This window comes from Ascaphus truei, chromosome 13, assembly GCF_040206685.1.
Source record: "Ascaphus truei isolate aAscTru1 chromosome 13, aAscTru1.hap1, whole genome shotgun sequence".
NCBI lineage: Eukaryota > Metazoa > Chordata > Amphibia > Anura > Ascaphidae > Ascaphus > Ascaphus truei.
Genome location: NC_134495.1, coordinates 47189358 through 47203244, shown reverse-complemented (window position 1 = coordinate 47203244; position 13887 = coordinate 47189358). Strand labels below are relative to the sequence as shown.

The 13887-nt window shown below is 41.9% G+C and overlaps 1 gene segment (V, D, J or C); it reads left to right on the top strand.

Moving 5' to 3' along the window:
* The window catches only part of LOC142465298 (T-cell receptor alpha chain constant-like), a 29869-nt gene that overhangs the window by 11142 nt on the left and 4840 nt on the right, over positions 1 to 13887 (top strand).

Sequence of the window (13887 nt, the reverse complement as noted above, 5' to 3'; positions counted from 1 at the left end):
TGGGTGTGTGTGGAGGAGCCTGGGTGTGTATGGAAGAGCCTGTGTGTGGATGGAGGAGTCTGGGTGTGTATGGAGGAGCCTGGGTGTGTATGGAGGAGCCTGGTTGTGTATGGAGGAGCCTGGCTATGTATGGAGTCTGGGTGTGTATGGAGGAGCCTGGGTGTGTATGGAGGAGTCTGGGTGTGTATGGAGGAGCCTGGGTGTGTATGGAGGAGTCTGGGTGTGTATGGAGGAGCCTGGGTGTGTATGGAGGAGTCTGGTTGTGTATGGAGGAGCCTGGGTGTGTTTGGAGAAGCCTGGGTGTGTATGGAGGAGCCTGGGTGTGTATGGAGGAGCCTGGGTGTGTATGGAGGAGCCTGGGTGTGTATGGAGGGGCCTGGGTGTGTGTGGAGGAGCCTGGGTGTGTATGGAGGAGCCTGGCTGTGGATGAAGAAGCCTGGGTGTGTGTGGAGGAGCCTGGGTGTCTATGGAGGAGCCTGGGCGTGTATTGAGGAGCCTGGGTGTGTGTGGAGGAGCCTGGGTGTGTGTGGAGGAGCCTGGGTGTATGGAGGAGCCTGGGTGTGTATGGAGGAGCCTGGGTGTGTATGGAGGAGCCTGGGTGTGTGTGGAGAAGCCTGGGTGTGGATGGATGAGCCTGGGTGTGTGGAGGAGCCTGGGTGTGTATGGAGGAGCCTGGGTGTGTATGGAGAAGCCTGGGTGTGTATGGAGAAGCCTGGGTGTGTATGGAGGAGCCTGGGTGTGTGTGGAGGAGCCTGGGTGTGTGTGGAGGAGCCTGGGTGTGTGTGGAGGAGCCTGGGTGTGTGTGGAGGAGCCTGGGTGTGTGTGGAGGAGCCTGGGTGTGTATGGAGAAGCCTGGGTTTGTGTGGAGGAGCCTGGGTGTGTATAGAGGAGCCTGGGTGTGGATGGAGGAGCCTGTGTGTGTATGGAGGAGCCTGGGTGTGTGTGGAGGAGCCTGAGTGTGTGTGGAGGAGCCTGGGTGTGTGTGGAGAAGCCTGGGTGTGTGTGGAGGAGCCTGGGTGTGTATGGAGGAGCCTGGGTGTGGATGGAGGAACCTGGGTGTGTATGGAGGAGCCTGGGTGTGTATGGAGAAGCCTGGGTGTGGATGGAGGAGCCTGGGTGTGTGTGGAGGAGCCTGGGTGTGTATGGAGGAGCCTGGGTGTGTATGGAGAAGCCTGGGTTTGTGTGGAGGAGCCTGGGTGTGTATGGAGGAGCCTGGGTGTGGATGGAGGAGCCTGTGTGTATGGAGGAGCCTGGGAGTGTGTGGAGGAGCCTGGGTGTGTATGGAGGAGCCTGGGTGTGTATGGAGGAGCCTCGGTGTGTACGGAGGTGCCTGGGTGTGTACGGAGGAGCCTGGGTGTGGATGGAGGAGCCTGGGTGTGTATGGAGGAGCCTGGGTGTGTATGGAGGAGCCTGGGTGTGTATGGAGGAGCTTGGGTACGTATGGAGGAGCCTGGGTGTGTATGGAGGAGCCTGGGTGTGTATGGAGGAGCCTGGGTGTGTATGGAGGAGCCTGGGTGTGTGTGGAGGAGCCTGGGTGTGTATGGAGGTGCCTGGGGGGGGGGGGGTGGATGCAGGTTTATGTATCAGTATGTGTGACTGTGCTAGTGCTATCAACTGGAAGCTGATCTTCGTCACAGGGACATCCCAGTAAGTAAGGAATATTATTCCATTATACCAGAATTATAGAGGCGGTTTCTCATGCTTAATATCAATACTGTTCATTGAAAACACAGTCATAACAAGGTCCATTTATTGTAACATCCCCAATACATTTCATGGGTAAATCCCACTTTGTCAGAGGGACAGGATTTACCTGTGAAAGCAGTAATTAATCAAATTTCCTCAAAGAAAGTAACTCATTAAATCAACCTTTTCCCCTCAAAGCCATGAAAGGGATTGTGTATTAAAGTCTCCCAGATGCAAAACTGGAGTATAAAATTGTATGAGATGTTTCAAGAAAGGAGCAGCTCAGTTAGTAAAGGCCATGACTGCAAACAATGTATGTATTTATAAAAATGTTTTACCAAGAAGTAATACATTGAGAGTTACCTCTCGTTTTCAAGTATGTCCTGGGCACAGAGTTATGATGACAAATAATACATGGTTATAAATACAGTTACATAAGTGAGCAGGGTTATACAGAACATTATATACAAGACATTGCATGCACAGGTAGGGATTATATATATTATAGGCGTATGTAACAGTTACAGACCAGATTAAAATGTGGACAGCTTTAGTTTTGAAAGAATTTAGACTGGTGGCGGCTCTGAGAGTCTCTGGTAGGATGTTCCAGTTTTTGAGTGCACGGTAAGAGAAGGAGGAGCGACCGGTACTTTGCTGAAACTTGGGACCATGAACAGTCTTTTGGAATAAGTGCTGCGTGTTGTAGGGGTGAGGAGCATGTTCAGATAGCTGGGTAGCTTGCCCAGAGAGTATTTGAAGGCAAGACAGGAAAGATGAACTTTGAGCCTAGACTCAAGTGATGACCAATCTAGTTCTTTGAGCATTTTGTGATATGTGTTGTAGTTGCATTGGAGAACAAAACGGCATATTTAATTGTAGAGGGCAACAAGTTTTCTAAGGTTGGTTTGGGGTGCTGAGCCATATACTAGGTCCAAATAGTCGATAATTGGCATTAGCATCTGCTGTGCGATACGCTTTCTGACCAGCAGACATTGGGAGGATTTGTTCCTATAGAGTACACCTAGTTTGCATACGTTTTGGATGTCAGGGTATCAATGTGCATCCCAAATGTTAAATGGGAGTCAAACCATATGCCCAAGTATTTAAAACTAGTAACAGGAGTTAGGGTGGTGTTAAGTTAGGGTGGTGTTAGTGTTGGTTCTGATCTGGAGCTCAGTAATTGGAAGCTTTAAAAATGTAGCCTTGGTCCCAAATACCATTGTTACAGTCTTGTCAGTGTTTAAAAACAGTATTTTTTTGGGAAATCCAATTTTCAAGTCTCAAAAAGTCATACTGAAGTGTGTGTTTAAGGTCAGAGAGGCTATGGCTGTGTGCATCTAAGATTGTGTCAACTGCATACATGTGAAACTCCCTTACAAGCTGTAGGAAGATCATTGATGAACACAGAGAAGAGTAGGGGCCCCAGAACAGACCCTTGCGGGACACCACAGATGATATCCAGGGGGTTGGAGTTAGAGCCTGAGATAGATGCATGTTGGGATCTACCCGATAGGTAGGACTGAAACCAGTTTAAAGCATGCTTCCCTATTCCAGAGCTCTGGAGTTTGTTAAGCAGGATAACATGATCAACTGTGTCAAAAGCCTTTGCAAAATCTAGGAATACTGCACCAGTGAGTTGTCCCAGTTCCATTCCACACTGACACTGATCTTGGAACAGGGGAGCCTGGTTCCTAAAACTAGTGTGAGCTCCTTGTGACCTTGGGCAAGTCACTATCTCCCTGTGCCTCAGGCACCAAAAACATAGATTGTAAACTCTAAGGGGCACTGACAGTGTCTGTAAAAATCCTATGTACAATGCTGTTTTCTGCACATTATGTTGTAATTGTGAAGCACTTTGTGTTACATTGGGAGAAAAACGCTATATAGAAAAAAGGTGTTTGATATACCCTCAGAATACCAGTGGTACATACAGTATATAGAGTTTTAGCAGACAATGATAGGGAGAAAGAGAGACAAGAAGGAGAGTTGTGTGCAGAGAAGTCTGGTTACTGCAGGTAATATGAAAGCGGTTTATGTAATGGTGTTTGTGACTGTGCTAATACTGGCAACTTCAAGCTGATTTTTGGCAAAGGGACTCAGCTGCTTGTTCATCCCAGTAAGTAACGACCATTATATAACAATGCAGCCAAACTGGGTGTTTTATAAATTAGTAAGTGTTCGATAAGAAAGGGGGTTACTAATCTATTATATTTATTCCCAATTTGTTACATACTGAGACATAGGATAGGAAGGTCCAGGTAAACCCCCCTGTTTGTATTGGGGGAGTGTGACATCTTACAGCAGACGTTAGTTTGTGCATTTCTATCTTATAAACTCATTAGATTAATGTCATTAGTACAATATGTAATACAAATTACACACAGATGAGAGTTATGTACATAGTCAGTGAGGAAGTAGGTTTATGTGTTAGTATTTGTGGCTGTGCTAATACTGGGAGCAGCTGGAAGCAGAGCTTTGGCAGAGGAACACAGCTGCTTGTCCAGCCCAGTAAGTAATTAGCATAATTAAGTTCTAATTAAGCACTATAATTATACAGGGCTTGCTCATGGCCAATATCAGCCCATGAATGTATACATAGTCCCGTTAGGGTAACATCCGCTGAAGCATTTTGTGAGTAAATCCAATTTCTTTAGAAGTCCCACAGAAATTACCTGTAATTTTATTATAGTTTCAAACCAATTTAGGGCTCTGTGTGTAAAGGATAAAAAAAAAGTATCTATTAACTTCCAATAGATGTTCTTTCGCGGATAAATATGGTGCTGTTGTTTTCCCCCAAATTGCACCTGTTTTGCCCCCAGAATAAGCTGATCCCTTTTCCCTAAGTGTGTGTTTAATCCTTGCACCTTGCACCCTGCACCCTGCACCCTGCACCCTGCACCCTGCACCCTGCACCCTGCACACCAGTCTGGCTGCTGAGGAAGTAGGTTTGTGTATTGGTATTTGTGGCTGTGCTAATACTGGGGGGAACTGGAAGCAGATCTTTGGAAGAGGGGCACAGCTTCTTGTCCAACCCAGTAAGTAATTAATATGGCTGAAGTCCTCTAAGATTGCAGCCAAACTGAATGTTGGGACAGAAACCCCACTGAAAACATCAGGATACAGGACATTAATTCCTGGAGGATGGTGATTCTATCGATAATATTGGGGGACATTTGGGGACAGCATTAGGGGCAGTGAATGGAGAGGTGTGAATGGTTAGGGGATTGAATGTGAGTTTTCTGGCTGTCACTGTGTGATTAGCCATTCCAGGCTATAAAGAATACGATGATTAGAGTTGGGGTATTCCCCAGTTTTATTTTCATGCCAAACAGAGCATTGAACTTATCACAGGATCTGCATCTCCCCCTGACTGTAATAACTGGCGTATGTCGTACATGGAAATAATGGGACAAAATATCCATGTATTTCTATCTGTTGATTGTTGAGGTTGTTGGTGCCATTTGCTGTTATTAATTTGTTATTTAACCATCTCTTTGGAAGCTAGTGACTGCTCAGTAACCCCATGCTCTGAGGGATTGCCTGTAATAGCATGTACTAGAGTGGATGCAGCCACAGACTCTCCCTGTACTGGGAACTATTGGGGTGTGATACTTTGCTGCACCTCCTGATTTCTGACTGTCACAGAGAGAACAGGGAAATGTTTTCATTTCAGCAAATGAAACTAAATTAAATTGCCTCAAAGTAATCAGAAAACAATATGAGCTAGTCCTCTGATTAACTCATGTTTGCTGCCAACTGATTGGTAGAGACGCAAATCTTTGGGACTCCTGAAGTCCATTTTTTAATTAAGCGAATAAACATCTAAAAACTGCAATAGTGTCAATCTGGACACTCTCACATAAACGTCCAATGAACGTGTCCTCTGAATAAGGTAATTGAAGCGTAATAACCGTTGTATTTATTACACGGGTACTGTCTGCACCTTATTCAGAACAGTGTGGTATGGTTTAATTTCAGGACGTAGCAGTGGGGGGTGTAAGAGGTATAAGGTACAAGGTCTCATGGTATAGGAGTGTATCACTGTGCTTATGGCAGTGGAGGTTTTGGGAAACTAATTTTCGGCTTTGGGACCCAACTGGTTGTTAAACCTGGTAAGTGTCTGGAAAAATATCAATAATTAGTCAATTAATTTGAGCTTTAACTTGGTCTGTTATTGCTTTGTATCCCTTTTCCAAGGTTATTTTTCTATCGTTAGAAGGAACATAATATTTATCTAAAACTCCACAGCAGACTAGCAGACAAACTGTGCAAAATAAAACCACCACATTTATCAATGACAGAAATGTCTGTTTATTTCAAGCAAACAGAAGTGCAATAAATCCCTGAGCAATACTGTAAACTGTAACAGGTGAAACTGGTGCAAAGTAATCACACCACAATTATCCAGGAACACAACTTCCAACGGTGTAACTGAGGTCTGTTTCATGCACCAGTTTTGTAACTGGAAGACAATAATGTTTATTAAATATGGTCTGAAGCTGATATTTGGGCATTTTTTTTTGTCCCAAACCTCCACTGACGTCAATAGGAGTTATTAGTATTTACCCGATAAGGGCTTGAACAAACCGCTTCGGATTATATTGAATTAGCCCCTAAAGAACACATTTGGAGTCATTTTCTGTTGGTAACGATGTCTCACGTTTGCAACGATTGCTTCAATCCAGCAGTGAGCAGGTTAATGTCAGGATGCATTGTCCCTCCGACAGACCATCAGACCTGAGTGTGAGCGGGTGCAGTTTGGGTGTAGGAAGCCGTGTTTATGTATAGGTGTTACTGGGAGTGAGGGGTGCAGTTTGGGTGTAGGAAGCAGTGATTATGTATATGTGTTACTGGGAGTGAGGGGTGCAGTTTGGGTGTAGGAAGCAGTGATTATGTATAGGTGTTACTGGGAGTGAGGGGTGCAGTTTGGGTGTAGGAAGCAGTGATTATGTATTGGTGTTACTGGGGGTGAGGGGTGCAGTTTGGATGTAGGAAGCAGTGATTGTGTATAGGTGTTACTGGGAGTGAGGGGTGCAGTTTGGGTGTAGGAAGCAGTGATTATGTATAGGTGTTACTGGGAGTGAGGGGTGCAGTTTGGGTGTAGGAATCAGTGATTATGTATAGGTGTTACTGGGAGTGAGGGGTGCAGTTTGGGTGTAGGAAGCAGTGATTATGTATAGGTGTTACTGGGAGTGAGCGGTGCAGTTTGGGTGTAGGAAGCAGTGATTATGTATAGGTGTTACTGGGAGTGAGCAGGTGCAATTTGGGTGTAGGAAGCAGTGATTATGTATAGGTGTTACTGGGAGTGAGGGGTGCCGTTTGGGTGTAGGAAACAGTGATTATGTATAGGTGTTACTGGGAGTGAGGGGTGAAGTTTGGGTGTAGGAAGCAGTGTTTTATGTATAGGTGTTACTGGCTGTGTGTATACAGATGGATGGAAGTTATTTTTTGGATCTAGCACCAGACTGGGGGTGCAGCCCAGTAAGTAACAATTTACCATTGTGGTGAAATGCATATCATTATGTCACGTACTTATTGTATTTGCATCTACAATACATGGATGCTGAAAGAGTATCAGTTGGTTGATGAGTGTACAGCTTGTGTATCAATCTATTTATTTAGTCTCTAAATTCGATACTATTGGGGCATTTACAATAGCCACAATAATCAGTTCTTGCCATGTCGTGACATGTAATATGGCCCATTAATAACCTGTGTTACTAAAGGATAGAGATGACCTTAGCTCCACCATTAGTGCTGCCCTTCACAATTACTTGTTCATGACCAGGTGTATCCCAGTGAATTCAACAAGGAATGACACAGTGAGCAAAGGTTTCCACCTCGGGCCTCAAATACCAGAGTTTGGATCTTAAAGATGTAAGGTATTGAATTGTGTGAGCTGCAAAACTGGAAACAATCATTTCTCCTGGAGAATCCCATTGCTTTTAACGTGATTTTTCTCTGTTGTGTTTTGCACTTCCTGTAGTTGTGCAGCTAGTACTGTAGCTTCATGTTGGTATCTGAACCCAGAGAAGAAAGCACAAAACCCCTTATCATGAAAGTGTAATATCTGTAATATAAGTGTAGAAGTCTGCAGATGTCTGAGGGTGAGAGTTAATATATGGATCATGTAGATAAACCTTTAGAACACGCAGCACTTCATGTATCATGAATCTAGATCTGCATAATGTGCTTACGTTAATATTTTACATATTCTACATAATATGTCCTAACATGTCATTCTGTGGTAATGCAGCAACTGGCAGGTTCACATCCGAGGAAAGGATCCAAAATGAATATTCGTATAGAAGCTCATGTAGTGCTTCACACATTACTCAGACTGAGAGGCCTCTTGTAAGGTGCAGACTGTTTCATTAACAAAAATGACTAACGCATATTTACAGTTGATGCTGCTCAGGATAAACTTTACAACGTAACATGAAATTGGGCTGAAAGTTTTGATGTTAGTTTACTTATCTTGCTGCTTTGAAGTGGGAAGTGCTGCTTGGTTATTTGTTAGGCGATACTTTGGGGTGTGAATGCTGCTGGTAACAAACAAATATTTGGCATAGGGACAGTGCTGACTGTGAATCCCAGTGAGTATACAATATAATTAGGACAATTATTTCAGTGTGGGAGCTGCTTCCAGAAACTTACAGGTTAAAATATATACTTCTTCTTTGTTAATTGAATTACAACAGTAGAGATACCGATGGGCATTGAAACACAAGGTAATAAATACCTCTAGGTATAGATGGGTCACTGGTCATGAATTAGTGGTAATTTACCGGTGGGAAGATGACTGCAAAAACCATTTGGATTCAGAACCACAGAAACTTGCATTAACTTCTTTACCGAACCTTCAACTTCTTCTCTGGACAGGGGGGACCTGAAATATACTTCAGCTCCTACTTTGTATCATTAAGAATCCCTCGGTGCAGTAACATGCAGAGCACATACATGTTGCTAAACATGACACCTTTAACAAACTGAGTTTCACAAATTTAAGTCCCACATCAAGCATATTTCCTTAATTTAGCTACTTGCTCCTCTTTGCTTCCTTAATACTAAACTCCCAAATCTGAGTGGGAAAGCACTGTGTGTTTTAGTAATGTGTTCTTTCTAAAATCTAAACCATATATTTCCCAGCGTCTGCCAAAGTGTCCCAAAGAATCCAGACATTGAGGACTATTGTCAATGTTCTGTTAGTGCCACTAACTCTAATCCCTGAGTAGCACTGACGGTGTTTGGTAGAGTTTGTGTAATGGGGCTTCTCATTGTGTGAATACTGGGGGCAGGAAGATCAATTTTGGATCCGGCACCAAACTACATGTCCAACCCAGTAAGTTTATACATTTCACTTAGGTTTGTCATTTGAAGTTATGTGGCCAATATGTTTCTGTATATACTGTTTATGTAGTAATACGCTAAGATGTCAGAAGTGATGCAAACAAACAATTGTTGTCTATTTCTAAAGCAAAATTGCTTAACCTTTTGGTCTTATTTGTAAATCAAAACATTTGTATTCAACAATATGACATAGCAGTTGTACAGTAGGATGCTGTTTATTGTATATGTGTGTATCAATGTGTATATACTGGTGCGGGGTATGGAAAACTCACTTTTGGCTCAGGGCCCAAACTGGTAGTTAAACCTGGTAAGTGTTAACCTTTAAGTACATTTAGAGAATTAAACCAATTGTCCACAGAACTGAGTGTGCACTGTTTAATTCTGCATATTGTTGGAGGAATTAGGTATTCCTCATGTACACCTCCACCGATTCTCATCTTTAATTTTCTTTACTACAGTATTTGCCAATAAGGTAGTGCTGTGTGTATGTATATGTGTGTGTGTGTGTGTGTGTGTGTGTGTGTGTGTGTGTGTGTGTGTGTGTGTGTGTGTGTGTGTGTGTGTGTGTGTGTGTGTGTGTGTGTGTGTGTGTGTGTATGTTTGAGTATGTATATATATATATATATATATATATATATATATATATATATATATATATATAATGTCTGTGAGTGGGTTTAATGGCTTTGCATCTCATCCCAGCCTCTGTCTAAAAGCTGTGTTTAAAACAGCATGCATTGGCTTGAGGATTTGCTTGTGTAATACGAGCTTGAGACAAAAGGTGGCACTGAGTGCTCATTTGCATGTCATTTCCCAGAATCCCTTGCTGCAGTGGAAGCGCTGTATGCTGGGCGATAATGGGGAAAGGCAGGGTTGCAGACCTGTCTAAGACATGCAAATGAGCATACAGTAATATTTACAGTTGCTTTATATATATATATATATATATAATGTGTGTGTGTGTGTGTTTATATGTATGTATATACTGGCTTTGCATCTAATTCCATGCTGTGCTTAAAAGCTGTGTGAAGAGCAGAGCATTTGCTTGTATGGGTTCCATGTAAATGGATTTCAGTCAAAAGATGACATTGTTTGCTCATTTGCATGTAATTTCCCAGAATCCCTTGCTGCAGTGAAAGCACTATATGCTTAGGTGATAATGGTTGAAAGGCAGGATTACAGACCTGTCTATGACATGTGAAAGTGCTCACAAGTGAGATTTGGGGTTTGTGTTGAGGCAAAGAATGTACCAGAAAAATCGTATAGGTTCCATGCACAATTTCCTCCCATTATTGCCCTAGTTTTGTCTGTATAAAAAGACTCCATAATATGTATAAGTACATATACAAGGGATTGGGCGCTATCACACGCACATTGGCCAACCGAGGTCGTGACAACGAATTGAGTGAAAACCAAAGCAAAGAATCTGCAGTAAAACAGCAATAGGAATGTTTTATCTTTGATAAATCTGATGCATGGTCCCTAGTTTTACACCAGGATGCTTGGATAAATAACCCAGCTGGTCTGCAGTAGAGTTTGTGTGATGGAGAATCTCACAGTGTGAATGATGTTGGCAACAAGATAATTTTCGGATCTGGCACCAAAGTTATCGTCCAAACCAGTAAGTTTATATTTTTCTCTCAACTTTGTCCTTACAAATACATTTCACAAATATAATTAAATGGACAATGTCTCATATGGACTGAGTGGTGCCATGCCATAAACCTATGTCCAGTGCTGAAGGACACCCTCCAGCCTTTCTACTTGTAGTGGCCAGAATGTGTCTTCCAACAGAAGAAGGTAAATATGGGCCAATATATTCAACATCTGATATTCTGCTATATTACATGCACAATATGATAAATCAAATCAGTCCAGTGCAGACCATACAAAAGTAGTTTTATTAATATACACTAAAGAAATAAATGGTATTGCTCCCAATGAGAAAACACCAATATACATAAACCCCATTATATTATAGAGAACAGATAAATGTTATTAGGGGGCTCCATACCTTACCTACTCCCCTCTCTTGGGAGGTACAGGGTTTATTTTCCCCTTTTGCCCACTATATTACACCATGTTTCTCCCAAAACTCCAGACGTTGGGACCATTCATGAATGTCCTGTAAGTGCCACCAGCCGTCAGTCCTCAGCAGCTCTGAGAATGTCAGGTAGAGTTTGTGTAATGGGGCTTCTCATTGTGTGAATAGTGGTGGTACCTGGAAGATCACTTTTGGATCCGGCACCAAACTAGATGTCCAACCCAGTAAGTTAATACATATTTTCACTTCCGTTTGATGTTTGTGGCCAATACTTTGTTTCACACCTAAATTCAAATCTGACACAAATTTGAATTAATGTAAGTTGACCTCCTGTAAAGGTCATCATTTTACGGTAGCATCCGCTGTTAATACACATTAATAGATAACCCTCTCTGACACCTTGATATAAAGTTTGCTCTCTGGTTATAATGTTCCAGACCGTGTGATATCTTTGGGCTGAAGAAATTCACTGTTGTCTGTGATAAAATGTAGGAACTCCAGCAGGGCTGAGTGTGTATGTTCTTGCTGAGATGGGTAGCACAGTGTGACTCTAATCTCGGAAAACTTACATTTGGACAAGGAACTCAGTTATTGGTGAAACCCGGTGAGTTCGTTTCTTGTTCACAATGAACATGAGTTTCAAGAAGTGAGTTTGTGGTGTCAGGTGGGATTCTGGGAATGATTAGCCAAATAAAAACATCCTTTAACCTGTTTAATACTGAAGTGGAAGGTATTGTGCTCACAAGACATCGCAGTTCCACTTATCCAGTCTCATTTTTTGTAAATATTAATTTCCCCTGTGAAGTCCTCCACTCATTTCTCACACTGGATAAATATTTAGTACAAAAATATTGATGGGGAAAAATATGTTAACCATTATTATTTATTAAAATCTGCATTGTACCCCAGTCTGCTTCTTGGAAAGCATCGTATAGGTTCCATGCTCAATTTCCTCCCATTATTGCCCTAGTTTTGTCTGTATAAAAAGACTCCCTAATATGTATAAGTACATATACAAGGGATTGGGCGCTATCAACCGCACATTGGCCAACCGAGGTCGTGACAATGAATTGAGTGAAAACCAAAGCAAAGAATTGCAACAGGAATTATTATTTTCCCTACTTGATGTTATGTCTTACCCCAGTTTTGTTCTAAGAAGATGTTGATAAATTCCCCCCTAAAATCAATTGAAGGCTTGACCATGTGTGTAGGTTAATCACACAATACAATATTGTGTATGTGTGTGTATCACTCTGTATGTGTGTGTATCACTGTGTGAATGGGGGAACAGGATACAGCAAAATCATTTTTGGCTTGGGAACCAAACTGGTCATCAGACCTGGTAAGTATCTTCAAGGAAACCCACCCATCCGTCAGCTATATTTAGATTTATTTATGTATAAAATAGATCAGCACGTGTGTTTTACACGAAAGTGACTATAACCTGCAGAAAACAGATTCAATGAGAGAGAATTGTTTTGTTTTCCATCTATTTGTGCAACAAATGTGATTTGTTTTCTGGTTCTTTTGTAAAAACATGATACAATCGTAATATTTTTATCAAAAGTCCACAAATCTAACAATAACTTGTTACATTCATCGATGCGACTCAAACCTTCTGAGGACGGTGTTATTAGAAAAGAAACACATGGGCTCCCTGAGCCACAGAGCTTACATAGTTACATAGTTACATAGTTACATAGTTACATAGTAGATGAGTTTGAAAAAAGACATACAGTATGTCCATTAAGTTCAACCTATGCTAAATATGTACAACAGATACTTTATCCTAGATGTATACTTACTTATTGATCCAGAGGAAGGCAAACAAAAAACCCCAGAGTCATATCATCCAATGATATCTCAATAGGGAAAAATAAATTCCTTCCTGACTCCAAGAATTGGCAATCAGATTAATCCCTGGATCAACATCCTTTTTTTGAACAAATCTATTGTATCTGCCATCAGAGTCTCCATTGGTAATGAATTCCACATTTGAATTGTCCTTACTGTAAAGAACCTGTTCCTTTGTTGCTGGTCAAATCTTCTTTCCTCATAGTTTGTGTTACAGTTAATTAAAACCATTAATGGTTTTACTTAATGACCACCATCGTCATTAAAACCACAGAGAGTCATGGGTAAGGTGGCTTTGTGATGTGTGACTTATGGATCTGGAGGATACAAAATGGTGCCTGGAGGTGGAACGATGCTCATAGTAGATCCCGGTAAGTCCTTAATGATGATTTGATGGCTCCAGTACCAGTGCAATCTCCTCTCCTCCGTATTTGTAAAGATCCCTTGTGTAGTGTTCATTATGGTGGCAACTACAGTACAAAACTGTTTTTGGACGTGGAACCAAATTGATTGACACCCAGTGAGTACGACTTTGTGTTCAACTCTCCAGTAATTATAGGGGACCTGACGAAGAGCTAGATTCTATCATTAATGTATTTCTATTCCTTAGACTTCTGCATCTTATGTGGAATGAATGATGTTGCATTTAGACTCATGCACTTCTCTGTACAATTATAATGTTTATTCAGGAATAAGTAGCATAAAACTGCATTACATATAATGGTGGTTACACACAGCAGGGGGTTTCCTTTTTATGTTTAGGGCGAGGAAAACAGCATTTGTTTGAGCAGTGGTGTCACTAAATGTTGACATTGTGCAATAATGTTGTGTGTAGTTAGTAGTGTGCACTCATTCATACCTTTGATTTGTAATACAATAGATTCATCAACATATTGAACATGTCATTTTACATAATAGATGAGGTTGAAAAAAGACGTACATCCATCAAGTCC